The sequence below is a fragment of the Haliotis cracherodii genome, unplaced genomic scaffold (assembly GCF_022045235.1).
Source record: "Haliotis cracherodii isolate W230 unplaced genomic scaffold, xgHalCrac1.p SCAF_17, whole genome shotgun sequence".
NCBI classification, from domain to species: domain Eukaryota; kingdom Metazoa; phylum Mollusca; class Gastropoda; order Lepetellida; family Haliotidae; genus Haliotis; species Haliotis cracherodii.
This window is the reverse complement of record NW_027266272.1, coordinates 319704-333707: the sequence shown is the minus strand read 5'-3', so window position 1 is coordinate 333707 and position 14004 is coordinate 319704. Positions and strand designations below refer to the sequence as shown.

Here is a 14004-nt window from a genome sequence, read left to right as displayed (position 1 = left end):
GTCAATTGGTTATGAAAGAAGGAGAGCCCATTCTTTATTATCTTAAAGATGGACCGGGTAGGGGATTTGTACGAGGAGAGTTGCTCATAGTTCCCAACGATACATAATACCACCATAACCATAAGCAGAGGTAGTTACACCATCCTTATCAATCCATCTCTTTGTATCTAAGGGGCATAATGATGTCTTGTTCATTCTTAATCCATATATCCTATGATTGTAACTTCTTAAAGGGTTCATCTCGTGTTTGAACGTTCTACCGTTGAATAATGCTTCTTTATACTGTTCGTGTTTGATATGCTTTTTTACTACATACTTCTCAACACCCTAAGCTTTTCTTATTTCCCAATTATCAGACTTCTTTATAGAATACATCTTTGGTCTTAATCCGACATACTCTGTTCTAGGGGTCACAGCACATTCATCCTTCATCTTACCTAATACCTTTTTATTTACTACACTGTGCAGTGGATTATCTATTAAGTAATTGTTCATGTCGTACATATCTATTTTTTTGGCCATATTTTTATATACATCCTCGGTTTGTATTTCCATCAACAAAGAACCCGTGTCAGTATATAACACCTCAAATTTATCACTCTACTGCTTCTTAAGTTTGTTGTAATAAAAGTCATACATTAAGTGTTTTGACAAGTCAAGAATACTCATACCACCGTACACCCGTCTGTTGAATTTTATATTATTTTTCTATGTAGTGCGGCTAAGTCATTAACAAATATCTTGCTTCTGTTAAAAGCCGAACTGGCTATAAGTTTCCTGAGTCTTCCTTCCTCATTAGACCTGACTAATTTAACATCAACATGCTTCCCTAGATTCTCCATAGTTTTTCCAAATACTGAGTCATTTCTGAGCTTATATAGATTCTTTTCGAAATCACTGGTAGCCATCTTTCTTAATTCTGTGTTCAGTCTTATATAGGGCTCCATCCAAGGGCTTTGATCAAACTTTAGAACTCCGTGTATTTTCTTTAGTTTCATACCTAACGATAGATACAACTGGAGATTTCTATAGTGAACTATATATTTTGTCTTATCCATCAAATTGGTACGAGTTTTTCTCCGTTAGCTAACCTAGTATTACGTATCAAGGAGTGTTGATATTCCGACATCCAGTCTTTATTAACCATTAATCTTTCAGGAGCAAGCAGATAACTGTTATGGTCTTTGTTTAAGTCTGTTGGATATTCTAAGTCAACTTCTAGTATGTTCCCTATATCGGAATGTGTACGTGGGGATATCATTCACGTCGATCGACTCAAAACCACCCGTGGGTAAAGGTTGACTCATAGCCCATCTGTACAAATTGTTGGCGTCGAGATATAAAATGTGCGTATCAGGTTTACTGGGATCATATCCTTCCACTAGTTTATTATCAGCTTTAGAATACCTTTTCGCCGTCATCGATATACCACCTCTTAATCCTTTCTCAACAAACAAGTGCATATCGTAACCAGCTCGTAATTTTAGTTCTACACCGGTCTTCTTCAACAATGCATCCCATGATAGTCCGGGACTGGAATGGTACGATGCCGGAACATGTCTTTCTAAGTATCTCGAATATATCGGCGAGTAACAGTACATCGTTTTTTAAGTACAGATCGTGATATTCACCTAAATTCTTACAACCTAATCTATCCCACACCATCAGAGCATGTTCATAATCGACATCGGTTGTTTTAGATTCTGTTAGAATGATTCAAACGGTGGTAATTTGGTTTCGTCAAATCTAGACAAATCATCCATATATTCGTAAGGATATACACCTTTTCTCAACAACAAATGCCCTGTTAACCGATCAGTAAATTGATTTGTTATTGCAAAGTCATCGGGATTGTTCGCATTAGCTAAATTGTCCAGGGAAGATAACAAAAACAATACAGAGTCTATGAATCTAAGCCTATTACTTTGCTTTATTCTAGCTTTCCCATCTTTGTTCGTATAACGTATAGTTTTAGTCAACGACAGTCATATGTATTTTTCCATATTATTAGGAATGCACGTTAAGCCGCCGTCAGTCTTTGAGATGAGATGAGAATCATATCCTCTAAGGTTGTGAAACACAACGGGGTTGAGTATTGTTTGAGAATTCATTTTTATTTTCAAGTTACACTCGTTATGCGCGGCTCCCTGATAATTACCCGTGACGTGGCAATGATCCCTTATGGAATCCCCATTCAGGAGTATATTAATATTACAAACATGACAACATGTTGACTTCTTATAGGCCCTCCAGTCATCCCTCGTCATACACATGGGTTTCTTACGCGATAAATTTTCCCTGATTATTCTCTCTTCATTTTGTAGGTATTTGAGGAACTTTCCCGCTGCATCGGGACCTCTGTAAATCACGGGCGGGTTTGTTTTCCCATCATACCTTACAACTATATATCCAAACCCACAAGGAAAATGTTCTTGAGTTTTGTACATAAAACTACATTCAGTATTGTCTTTGGTATTTTCTATCGGTTTGATAAGCACTTCGAAGTCAGCATAAATTATGTTCAGTACTGGCATTTGATTACAATAATGCTCAAATAATAATATATTTTTTTCCTCTTTAGGCATATCAATCCTGATAACAGTCTGTCCAACACCTCTGCAGTCTTCTTTATGCACTTCTAATAGATCTTGTCTCCTGTACCAATGCAGGCATCTTTCGCAGAAATATTTCTTTTCCTTATGTTTTGTTTGATCGTATAATAGTCGGCTTAAACTCGTTATCCACGTATAATGATATTAACAATCTTTTTCGATTAGAAATGCATTGATTCTGGGAATATGTTCTGGAGCGGAGCTTATCCTGTGTACAACAATTCTTTGAGAAGTACGTCTGTAAACATTTATAGCTGATTTTTTTTGCTCTTCCACCTTATCAATTTGCGAGATTGGTGTAGGTTTGTCTATACCATTAAGGTTGAGTCCGTCGTTTTGGGGATAGCTAGAAGGTCTATCTGGATGTTTGTCTGCGGGGAACATGTCTGATCTTATCATCATTCTGAAACATTCATCGCCTTTATTTTTTACATTAATTATGGCTTTTTTCTTTTTATAATATGAGGGTAAATCTATATAAGATCCACCTTTGAAAGGCATATAATTTGCTATATCTAAATATAAACTAGCGATTTTATCCACACCCCAACCAGAAACTCTATTAGTCCAAAGTTCTAAAGTTTCTTGTATCAGCTGAATTGAAGCATCTAATGATGCGCTTATAGACTCAGATTCGGTTATAACTTCTTGGTTGCTGCAGAAATAAAGTTCGATATATTCAGCGTCATTTTTACTCAATCACATTTAAACCGTTGGTATTTTATACTATTTAAATCATCTAACTCCTCATTGATTTTGCTCGATATGATGGGCTTAACATCATTAACATCCATGTTGGAATTAATATCAGTTTTCCAACATCTTAGATATTTACCAACGCCGGCTGTGGGTACAAATCTTAACTCAACAACTGATCGATTTTTATCAACATCAGCGAGTTAATTATTATCTAGTAGGCACTCGTGAAGAGCAACCTCCTCGTGGTGAGTGCTGGGTATCGCTAATAGCTCTTCCCCAGTGTGGAACCGGGGTAGAATATTTCCACAGCACCCCATTGCTGGTCGTAAGAGGCGACCAAAGTGGGCAGCCCATTTGCCGTGGGTTGCGTCCCTGTGTCGGCGGAGGACGGGAGTCTGGTAGTTGAGGGCACTGGTTCCTGGATCTGTGTTCCTTTGCCCAACACACTACTTCGGCCCTTACTTCGCCTAGACGGGTGGTAAGATGGGCCCGGTCTTATCAATCGGCTGGTCATGCCATGCCCTGTGCGTAATATCATATATGCACACATGTGTTGTATTTTGATATATATTTTGGCCTTGGCCATGCATAATTTGTGTGAATTAACTATTTTGGATGGAATAAATTGCCTAGAGTCTTATGCCAGAAGGCGGTGGCTCATGGGCCAATCTGGCTCTATATCAACCTCTAGGTTCTATGTGACTTCAGATTACTGTCAAGGGCCAAACCAGCCTGACTTTAAATTCTGTTTGTCAAAAATAGCTACCTATGTTTATATTGCTTGAGTATAACACCTTTGCAACCCTGGTGTTGTAGATTGGTTTCCTCTGCAGCATCGTCCTTGTTGGCACTCGATGGCGGATGGGGGGCAGAGATGTCGAATTACATACTCACACCATGTCTCACAACAAATCCCCTGGTTCTTTCAAAGCAAACAAACGTCGTCATGTCGATTCTGTTTCGTCTGACGATGAGGTTTCACCTATTGTTGCAGATTCTTGGCCACAATTCATTGTTATCGCATCGGTCGATGAAACTCCTTTAAGACTTAATCCGTTTGCCATATCAAAGGGCATCCAAAGTACTTGTGGTGAAGTGAAGAACGTTACACGTCTGGTTCCATACTTGTGGAATGTGCACGGAAACAGCAATCTATCAACTTGCTGGGTCTCCAGCAGTTTGTTAACACGCAGGTTGCTGTCTCAGTGCACAGGACGTTGAATTCTAGTCAAGGTATCGTGCGAGATCGAGCACGATGTCTTTCAGAAATGACGGAAGAAGAGATTATAGCAGAACTTAAGCATCAGGGTGTCACCGCTGTCAAGCGATTCACACGCAAAACAGAAGATGGAAATATATTAAAAACTCAGACATATCTTTTCACATTTTCAACATCTACTGTTCCATCATCAATAAAAGCTGGATACTTTAACATCGGAGTGGAGGTTTATGTTCCAAATCCACTCTGGTGTTTCAAGTGTCAACACTTCGGTCACGGGGCCAAATCTTGCACGGCCAAGACAAGATGCTCCCGTTGCAGTGGTCCTCATGAGGGCACAGAGTGCACAAATGAGATCAAATGTGCTAACTGCAGCGGTGAGCACTTGTCGTCATCCAAATCATGCCCGATTTTCGATCACATATCGAAAATACTAAAAATCAAACATACAAATAATATTTCCTACTCTGATGCTAAAAAACTCCTTGTTCCCTCTCAGACCACTTCAAATAAATTATATTCAGCTGCAGTCTCTTCTCTGAGTCAAGGTCACAAAATCACCATGAGATCCACTCATTGTCATACTGAAATCTCTTGGGTCCACAATGACCAGATCATCATTGTTGAAGCACCTAAATTGTCTCCGGATAAGCCATCAACAATGACGTCTTCATCTCAAATGGAAAACTTGCAAACTTCGCATATTCAACCAACTGAACCAGAAATTATAATGGAAATCGAATCAGTTCAGGGCGAAGCCCATCTATCTAAAAAACAGACCAAAAAGCAAATGAGGAGAAAGGCCAGAGCACTCCAGCACTTGAAGGAGGCTTCTCCTGACGCGTGCCCTGTAGCGGTTCATAATTCTTATGAACCATTGGACATGGAGGTCACTCCTTCTCTCCCAGTACATGGGACTGTTCCTTCCACTCGTTCACGTATCCCAGTTGAACCACCATGAGTGGAGCCACTAATTTAATACAATGGAATTGCAGAGGACTTATGAACAATTTCAATGATCTACAGTTATTATCACAGGATTTTAAACCATCAGCTTTTAGCTTACAAGAAACATACCTGAAAAATACAGATAAATTTGATTTTCGTCAGTACAATTCGTATCATTCGTTTTCACCTCCAGGTGACAAGGCGACAGGTGGCGCTTCCATTTTGGTGAGGCAGGATGTTATCCATAGCCCCGTCCCTATTCAATGCAACCTTCAAGCTGTTGCTGTCCGTCTGTCTTTACATAAAACTTTCACACTTTGCTCTTTATACATTTCACCATCGTCTCCTCTTCAGCAGTCTGATCTTCAGGATTTGTTTGATCAGCTCCCAAGACCCTGTGTCATTATGGGTGACTTGAATGGGCATAACCCTCTGTGGGGTAGCACAGATACCAACAACAAAGGGAAACTCCTGGAAGACTTCATTTCAAATAATAATTTATGCATATGTAATGATGGATCAGACACATATCTACATCCCACTACTGGAACTTATTCTGCTCTTGATTTGTCACTCACAGATCCAAATGTATATAACGAATTTGAGTGGTCAGTCCACAATGATCTATGTGGAAGCGACCATTTCCCCACGATACTTTCTGCTATTAACCTGAATGATGAGCCACCTGAGTCACGGTGGAATTTTAAAAGGGCCAACTGGCCATTATTTCAGACACTTTGTACTGACAAATTGACATCTGACATTTTCATTACCGTCCCTGATCCTCTTCAGTTATTCACGGACACGCTGAATAATATTGCTGATGTAACTATTCCTAAGTCCTCTGTTAAACCACACATTCGTAAACCATGGTTTACAGATGATTGCAAACAGGCTAGGAAGAATAGGGGGAAGGCTGAAAAATACTTTCGCCGTCACCCTACAGTTCACAATTTCAATAATGTAAAGATAAATGGTGCCAAGGTTCGACGTACGTTCAAACAAAATCGGCGACAGTCTTGGAGAAACTTTGTATCAAAGATTAATTCCCGTACACCAATGACAAAGGTGTGGAACATGGTACAAAGAATCAAAGGGAAGGGTTCAAATTCTGACGTTCATCATCTTAAAGATGGTCAAGGTCTACTTACTGACAAAGTAGACATCGCAAATAAGTTGGGTGAAACTTTAGCCAAACACTCTTCATCAGCCAATTATAATCCCAAATTTCAGAAATATAAAAATCAACAAGAAAAGAAAACTATTAACTTTAATTCGGATAATGGTGAAGACTACAATGAAGTCTTTTCACTACATGAGCTCAATACTGCCCTAACGCAAGCTCATGATACCGCAAAAGGAGTTGATAATATCCACTATCAGCTCCTTAAACATTTACCCAATCCATGTCTAGAAACACTTCTAAATATTTTTTATCATATTTGGACAACTGGACACTTTCCTCCTTACTGGCACAATGCCATTGTTATCCCTATACCGAAACCTGGCCGGGATCATACTGATCCATCTAACTATCAACCTATTTCGTTAACTAGATGTGTTTGTAAAACCATGGAACGCATGGTCAATAACCGTTTAGTATGGTTTTTAGAAACCAATAATCTTATTACCAATATTCAATGTGGTTTCCGCAAAAATCGAAGTACTATTGACCATCTGGTTCGTTTAGAATCATTCATTAAAAATTCCATTGTAAATAGCCAGCATGCTGTATCAATCTTTTTTGATCTTGAAAAAGCTTATGATACAACATGGAAACATGGTATTTTAAAAGATTTACACGACTTTGGTTTAAGAGGCCGTTTGCCTCATTTTATATCGCAGTTTTTAACGGACAGACAATTTCAAGTTCGTGTTGGAACAACCCTGTCTGATCATTATAATCAGGATCAGAGGTTTCCACAAGGCAATATTTTGTCTGTTACATTGTTTAGCATAAAAATAAATAGTTTATCTAACGTATTAAATGACTCAATTGATGGGTCTTTGTTTGTGGATGATTTTAATATCTCATGTCGTGGTAAAAATATACGTACTATTGAACGCCAATTACAGTTGTGTCTTAATAAAATTCATAAATGGTGTCTTGAGAATGGCTTTAAGTTCTCACAGACCAAGACAAATTGTATCCATTTTTGTCGGAAATATAAACCTCATAAAGATCCTGAACTCTTTTTAGATGGCACTCCAATCAAGATTGTAAAAGAAGCCAAATTTTTAGGTTTAATTTTTTACCATCCTCTAACTTTTTTGCCACATATTAAATATCTAAAGACAAAATGCCTGAAGGCCTTAGATTTGCTAAAAGTCGTCTCAAACTCAAAGTGGGGAGAGGATCAGGAAACCCTTCTTCACTTATACAGATCTCTCACTCGCTCTAAGCTGGACTATGGCTCGATTGTGTATGCTGGAGCTTGTAAGAGTAATTTAAAAAAACTGGATTCTATCCACCATCAAGGATTAAGACTTTGTCTTGGTGCTTTTCGAACTTCTCCGGTTGACAGCCTCTATGTCGAGGCTGATGAACCTTCCTTAAAACACCGCCGTATTAAATTGTCTCTTCAATATGTTACTAAATTACGTTCGAACCCCTCTAATCCTGCTTATTACTCCGTTTTCTATCCCATGTATGAAAATCTATTTCAGAAGAAACTGAAACTGATCCCTCCACTTGGAATCCGGCTCAAATCCCATATTACTAATGCAAATCTAGATCTGGATCTTATCTCTCCTTCCCGGCTACCCTTCTTCACCTTTATAGATCATTAATCCGCTCTAAATTAGACTATGGCTCCATTGTGTATGCTGGAGCTTGCAAGAGTAATTTAAAAAAGTTAGATTCAACCCACCATCAGGGACTTAGACTGTGCCTTGGTGCTTTTAGAACTTCTCCTGTTGACAGTCTCTACGCCGTATTGAATTATCCCTTCAATATATCACAAAATTACACTCTAACCCTTCTAATCCTGCATATGCCTCCGTTTTTCATCCTCAGTATGAAGAACTGTTTCTGAGGAAACCAAAGCTGGTTCCCCCACTTGGAATTCGGATTAAATCAAATGTTATTGCTGCCCATATAGATTTAGATCTCATCTCTCCTTACCGCCTTTTGTCTTCTCCTCCCTGGCAGTTGGTGATACCAGAAGTAGACATTTCCCTCACACGTTTTATAAAATCTGAGACCAATCCACTCATATATCAACAAGCATATTTACAGTTAAGAAATAAATACGACACTCACCGTTCAATCTTTACTGATGGATCCAAGGATGGTGGCCAAGTAGCATCTGTCACCGTCATTGGATCAAAACATTTATCGTCCAGAATACCAGATAATAGCTCTATATTCACTGCTGAGGCCAATGCTATCCTTACAGCCTTGGGATACATTCAAAAACAATCTGTATATAAACGATTTATAATCTTTTCTGATTCGTTATCTTGTCTTCAGGCACTAAAAAAAGTCTCTTCTAGTCATCCAATCATTTTAAACATGTTAGAACTTTATAATGATCTTTCAACTGGCCAATACGACATCGTCTTTTGCTGGTTGCCCAGTCACGTGGGCATAAAAGGCAACACAATGGCTGATGCTGATGCTAAAGCAGCCCTCAACAAATCTGTGACACCACTTCTACTTCCATACAGTGATTATAAACCTGTGATCAGATGTTACATCAGAGATCTTATGCAAATGAAGTGGGACACCCAAGTAGGTATCAATAAATTACATCAAATTAAGCCAACTCTCGGTTACACCTACTTGGGGTGTCAGTCCAGATTTGAAGAGGTCATTTTACGATGATGTCGTATTGGCCATTCAAGATATACACACGAATATCTATTAAAAGGTGAGGATCCTCCGTTTTGTATCCCTTGTGATGAGAGAATCACAGTCAAGCATGTCCTGCTGGACTGTATTGATTTTTCCATTACAAGGGATAAGTATTTCAAAGTTTTGTCCATCAAGGATCTTTTTAGTATCAGTGCTCATTTACTCATCATTTTTTTAAAAGAAATAGAATTGATAGATAAATTTTGATTATAATATGTACAGTATATAGAAAGTGATTTTAATTTGGTAAATTGAATTCATGACTTGGATTGTTAGTGGCTGTATCTTTACAGGGGGTTGAAGTATCATAAAACTATTGTCCCCCTGGGAAGGTACGTAAGTCGGGTATCATTCAAAGTATCTTTTCATTTTGCTGTGATTTTAATCGTAGCATTTTTGTTGATTTTAACTGTTTGGCTAATCTTTCTGATCATCGCCAGTAGCCTGAGGGATGGTGTAAATCCTGCTGGGGACCATGTAGGTAGCAGAAGTACCGTAAGTCCCCATGGTCCCAAGTATGGTGGCCTAGCTTTGGTTGCTGGCGATCTACAGCCCGTTTTTATACTGTGTCGTCTGATTTAATTTGATCATTTTATTGCTCTAAAATTAGTTTTTAAAATTATAATCTGTGATACATTGCTAATTGTTGTACTGTCCTTCGGCGACAGGTTTATATATATAATATAAATGTTTACCTTGTTCAAGTCACGATATGGCTGAAATAGTGCCGATGTGACTTTAAATATTAACTCACTCACTCACTCACTCACTCCTTCCCGGAAGTTGATAAGGCCAGAAGTAGTCATTTCACTGACACGCTTTCTAAAATCTGACACAAATCAACTAGTATATCAACAGGAATATTTACAACTGCGAAGCAAATATGACACTCACCGTTCCATTTTTACTGATGGGTCCAAGGACGTTCCAAGATTATATCGTCTAGAATACAAGACAATAGCTCTATTTTCACTGCTGAGGCCAATGCTATCCTTACAGCCTTGGTATATATTCAACGACAGTCTTCATGTAAACAGTTCATCATTTTTTCGGATTCTCTTTCTTGTCTTCAGGTGTTAACTAAGGTGTCTTCTACTCATCCGATAATTTTACATATTTTAGAAGTATACAATGATCTTTCAACTGGCCAATGTGACATCGTATTTTGTTGGTTGCCGAGCCATGTGGGCATAACTGGAAATACCATGGCCGATGCTGCTGCAAAGGCAGCGCTCAACAAGTCTGTGACACCACTTCTGCTACCATATAGTGATTTGAAACCTGCAATAAGATCTTACATCCGTGATCTAATGCAAAAGAAGTGGGACACCCTAGTAGACAATAAATTACATGACATTAAACCCAATATTGGTTACACCTACTTGGGTTGTCAGTCCAGATTTGATGAGGTAGTTATGCAACGATGTCGTATTGGCCACAGCAGATATACTCATGATTATCTCTTGAAAGGTGAGGATCCTCCGTTTTGCATCCCTTGTGATGAGAGAATCACAGTCAGGCATGTCCTGCTTGACTGTATCGATTTTTCCATCACAAGGGATCAATATTTCAGTGTCAAAACAGTTAAGGACCTTTTTAACAATGTTAATGCATATTTAATCCTCAACTTTTTAAAAGATATTGAACTAGTTCACAAATTTTGATATGTATTTTATGAATCGGTGGTGTATCATTATTAACAGAGATTGTTCGTGGCTATGCCCTTGACGTAAAATTATTGTCCCCCTGAGAGGGTATGTAAGACCACCTCTTTCAATGTATATTTATATCTACCTCTATTTTAACTGCAGAATATTTGTTGATTTTAATCTCTGGCTAAACTTGCAACAATCACCGGTAACTTGGGTAAAGGTGTAAATCCTGCAGGGGAACCATGCAGGTAGCAGAGGTACAGTAAGTCCCCTTGGTCCCTAGTATGGTGACCTTCCCCTTGTTGCTGGTGATCTATAGCCACATTTTTATATTGTGTCGTATCCAACTGTTAAAATAGTTTTAATGTTCTACAACTAGTTTTAAGTCAATCTGTGATATACTGCTAGTTATTCTACTGTCCTTCATAGACAGTTTTTTATTAATCTTGTCCAACTCTTTCAAGTCACATTATGGCTGAAATATTGCCGACGTGACTTTAATTAAACTCACTCACTCACTATCATCTAGTAAATCAATCAATTCAGCTTTTTCTCATTCGACAATTACTTTTTATCGCTTGAGCTTTGAGTTCTTTAACAGTCTGGGGTTTGTTGTATTCCAAACCAAGTAAATCAATCAATTCAGCTTTTCTCATTCGAGAATAACCATGTAGACCACGTTCTTTTGCCAAAGCCTTCAACTGTCTGACAAAAACCATTGTGATGTATCACTACATTCGAACTAATCTGTAATTGGTTTGAATTCTACCCAATCTATTTCTCTCATTGTGGTTATCCTTTTTCCTCTCATAAATAATTTGAAACCGTTTTTGACAGCACCAAGACTTTTACCTTTGAACCCAATCCCACATACAGAACACGTATAATTAACATGCCCTTTTCTAATTGCAATGGCATGTATCCCACAAAAATCTGCAATACAGTTCTTTCAACAATTTTGTGTTTGGCCCATGCATATGAATTTACATCTTGATGTGCCCCTCACCATTGTGATAAATATACACTTCTAGTATCATTTGTCTAAATGCGTGTCAGCCCAGCCAGTCAGCGCTATTTATAGCTGAGCTGTCAGGGTTATTATTAATAGCTGATAAGACTCAGCTCAACCTAGTGTGTTGACAGGTCATGGCGACATAGCTGAGCCGTCATGGTTATTTTTAGCTAGTGTGTAATAGATCATAGCTTATGCATAATAACGTAGTTAAATATGGACACACCAGTCAACCCCAAAACTATAAACGCTATCTCTCAGTCTTTCTGAAGGTGTAAAAAACTGACTTATTGTTGGCCTTGGTATTGGGTCAAGTGTCTTTCCATAAACAAGGAAGTATTCATGCATGGCAGATTCAACATCCTTAAACGTTTGAATTGAATGTCCTTGTTTACGCAGTTCATCATTATTAAAATCTAATCTCTCCATTCTGCGCCTGGCCCATTGTGACTGAGCTGTTTCGGGTTGTTCTAATGCTTTATTATGTCGTTTATGCTCCTCTTTAATTTCTTTAGGGTTTGATTCCCTCATAGTAGAAAATAAATGATTACTCCCCGAAAAAGCTAGAGCATTAACAATAGCTCCACCAACCATCATTGCAAGTGATGCCATACTATATGTTTATAAAATATTCAAATGTTTATTTACCGCATTATGTCTTCTGGGATAAGCCCTTGTTTGATTAGCATGCTTTTTGTTGCAATTGCAAGGCCTACACCTAGAACCATCATACAAATATCATAACCATTAAAATCTAGCTTTGGTGGTGTGGCTTTAGTAATCATTTTAGCTATATGGGCATAACATTTTACCGTCTGTAACTGGAGTAGTCTTTGCTTTATAACATTACATGAGGGCTTAACTCTAATTGAACCTCATCTAATTTTTGAACGTGTGTTGTTTTCTCTTCTTATAAATCCATACCGCTCCTATAGCAACAACTCCTAGTATATAGGCAGCACAAGTTTTAATCAGGCTATGTTCAGTGTTTGAATTGGAGGCCTTTGCCTTCCTTGCTAGCTCACCCTTCCTACCAGCTCTGACTTTTCGAGGATTCTTAGTCACTCTGATTTGTGGTGCAATCGGTGTTTGTGGTGTTTCCTCAGTTTTCTCAGCAGGGCCAAGACTGGCCAAAGTGTTATTGGCTGATTACTTCATTATCGGCAACCATACCTACATATTATTGATGCAACATACACACATGACATTACTGAACAATCACCAACCACAAACGTGCACCATAATTACCTGTCAAAATCAACTTAAACCTCACAGATGTAACATGAAATGGATTCACGTCTATAGATTAGTATTATATCTACCTAAATAACACTTTACAGTGTCTCAGATCGCTGTATTTAAAGAAAACACAGTGCTCAAAGTGAAGCCCTTTTCCCTCTACATTCTCAACATAGTCTCTATCAGATGTGTTTGGCTTGTGTTGGGTCCGACTTGACCCGGGCTGTCAAAATCAACTTTAAACACACAGATGTATCTTCAAATGTGTTTCCATCTATAGATCAGTGTTGTATCTACTTATACACCACTTTATAATGTCACAGTGTATCGCATTTAAAGAAAACTTGTGCGTTAAAGTCAAACACTTTTACTGTATTTTCTTAAGAAAAATCTCTATCAAAAGTGTTCGGTCCGACTTCGTCCTGGCTGTCAAAATCAACTTAAACGTCATAGATGTTTTATGAAATGTGTTTACATCTATCGACTAGCATTATATCTACCTATATACCACTTTGTTATGTCTCAGATTGCAGTATTTAAAGAAAGCAAAGTGCTCAAAGTGACGCCCTATACCCACTACATTCTCAACATAGTGTCTATCAGAAGTGTTTGGCTTGTGTTGGGTCCGACTTGGCCGGGGCTGTCAAAATCAACTTACCGACAGATATGTATCAATAAAATGTATTTATATGTATACGAAGTGAAGCCTCTTTTCGCATACTCTCCACACCCACTCTAGGCTGAAATGCACTGTAACCTTTTAGATT

General features: G+C 38.3%; 1 protein-coding gene across 1 annotated transcript in view; it reads right to left on the bottom strand.

Moving 5' to 3' along the window:
* Nucleotides 1-14004, bottom strand: part of LOC139464204 (solute carrier family 49 member 4 homolog) — a 51637-nt gene that overhangs the window by 14428 nt on the left and 23205 nt on the right. The window lies entirely within an intron of this gene.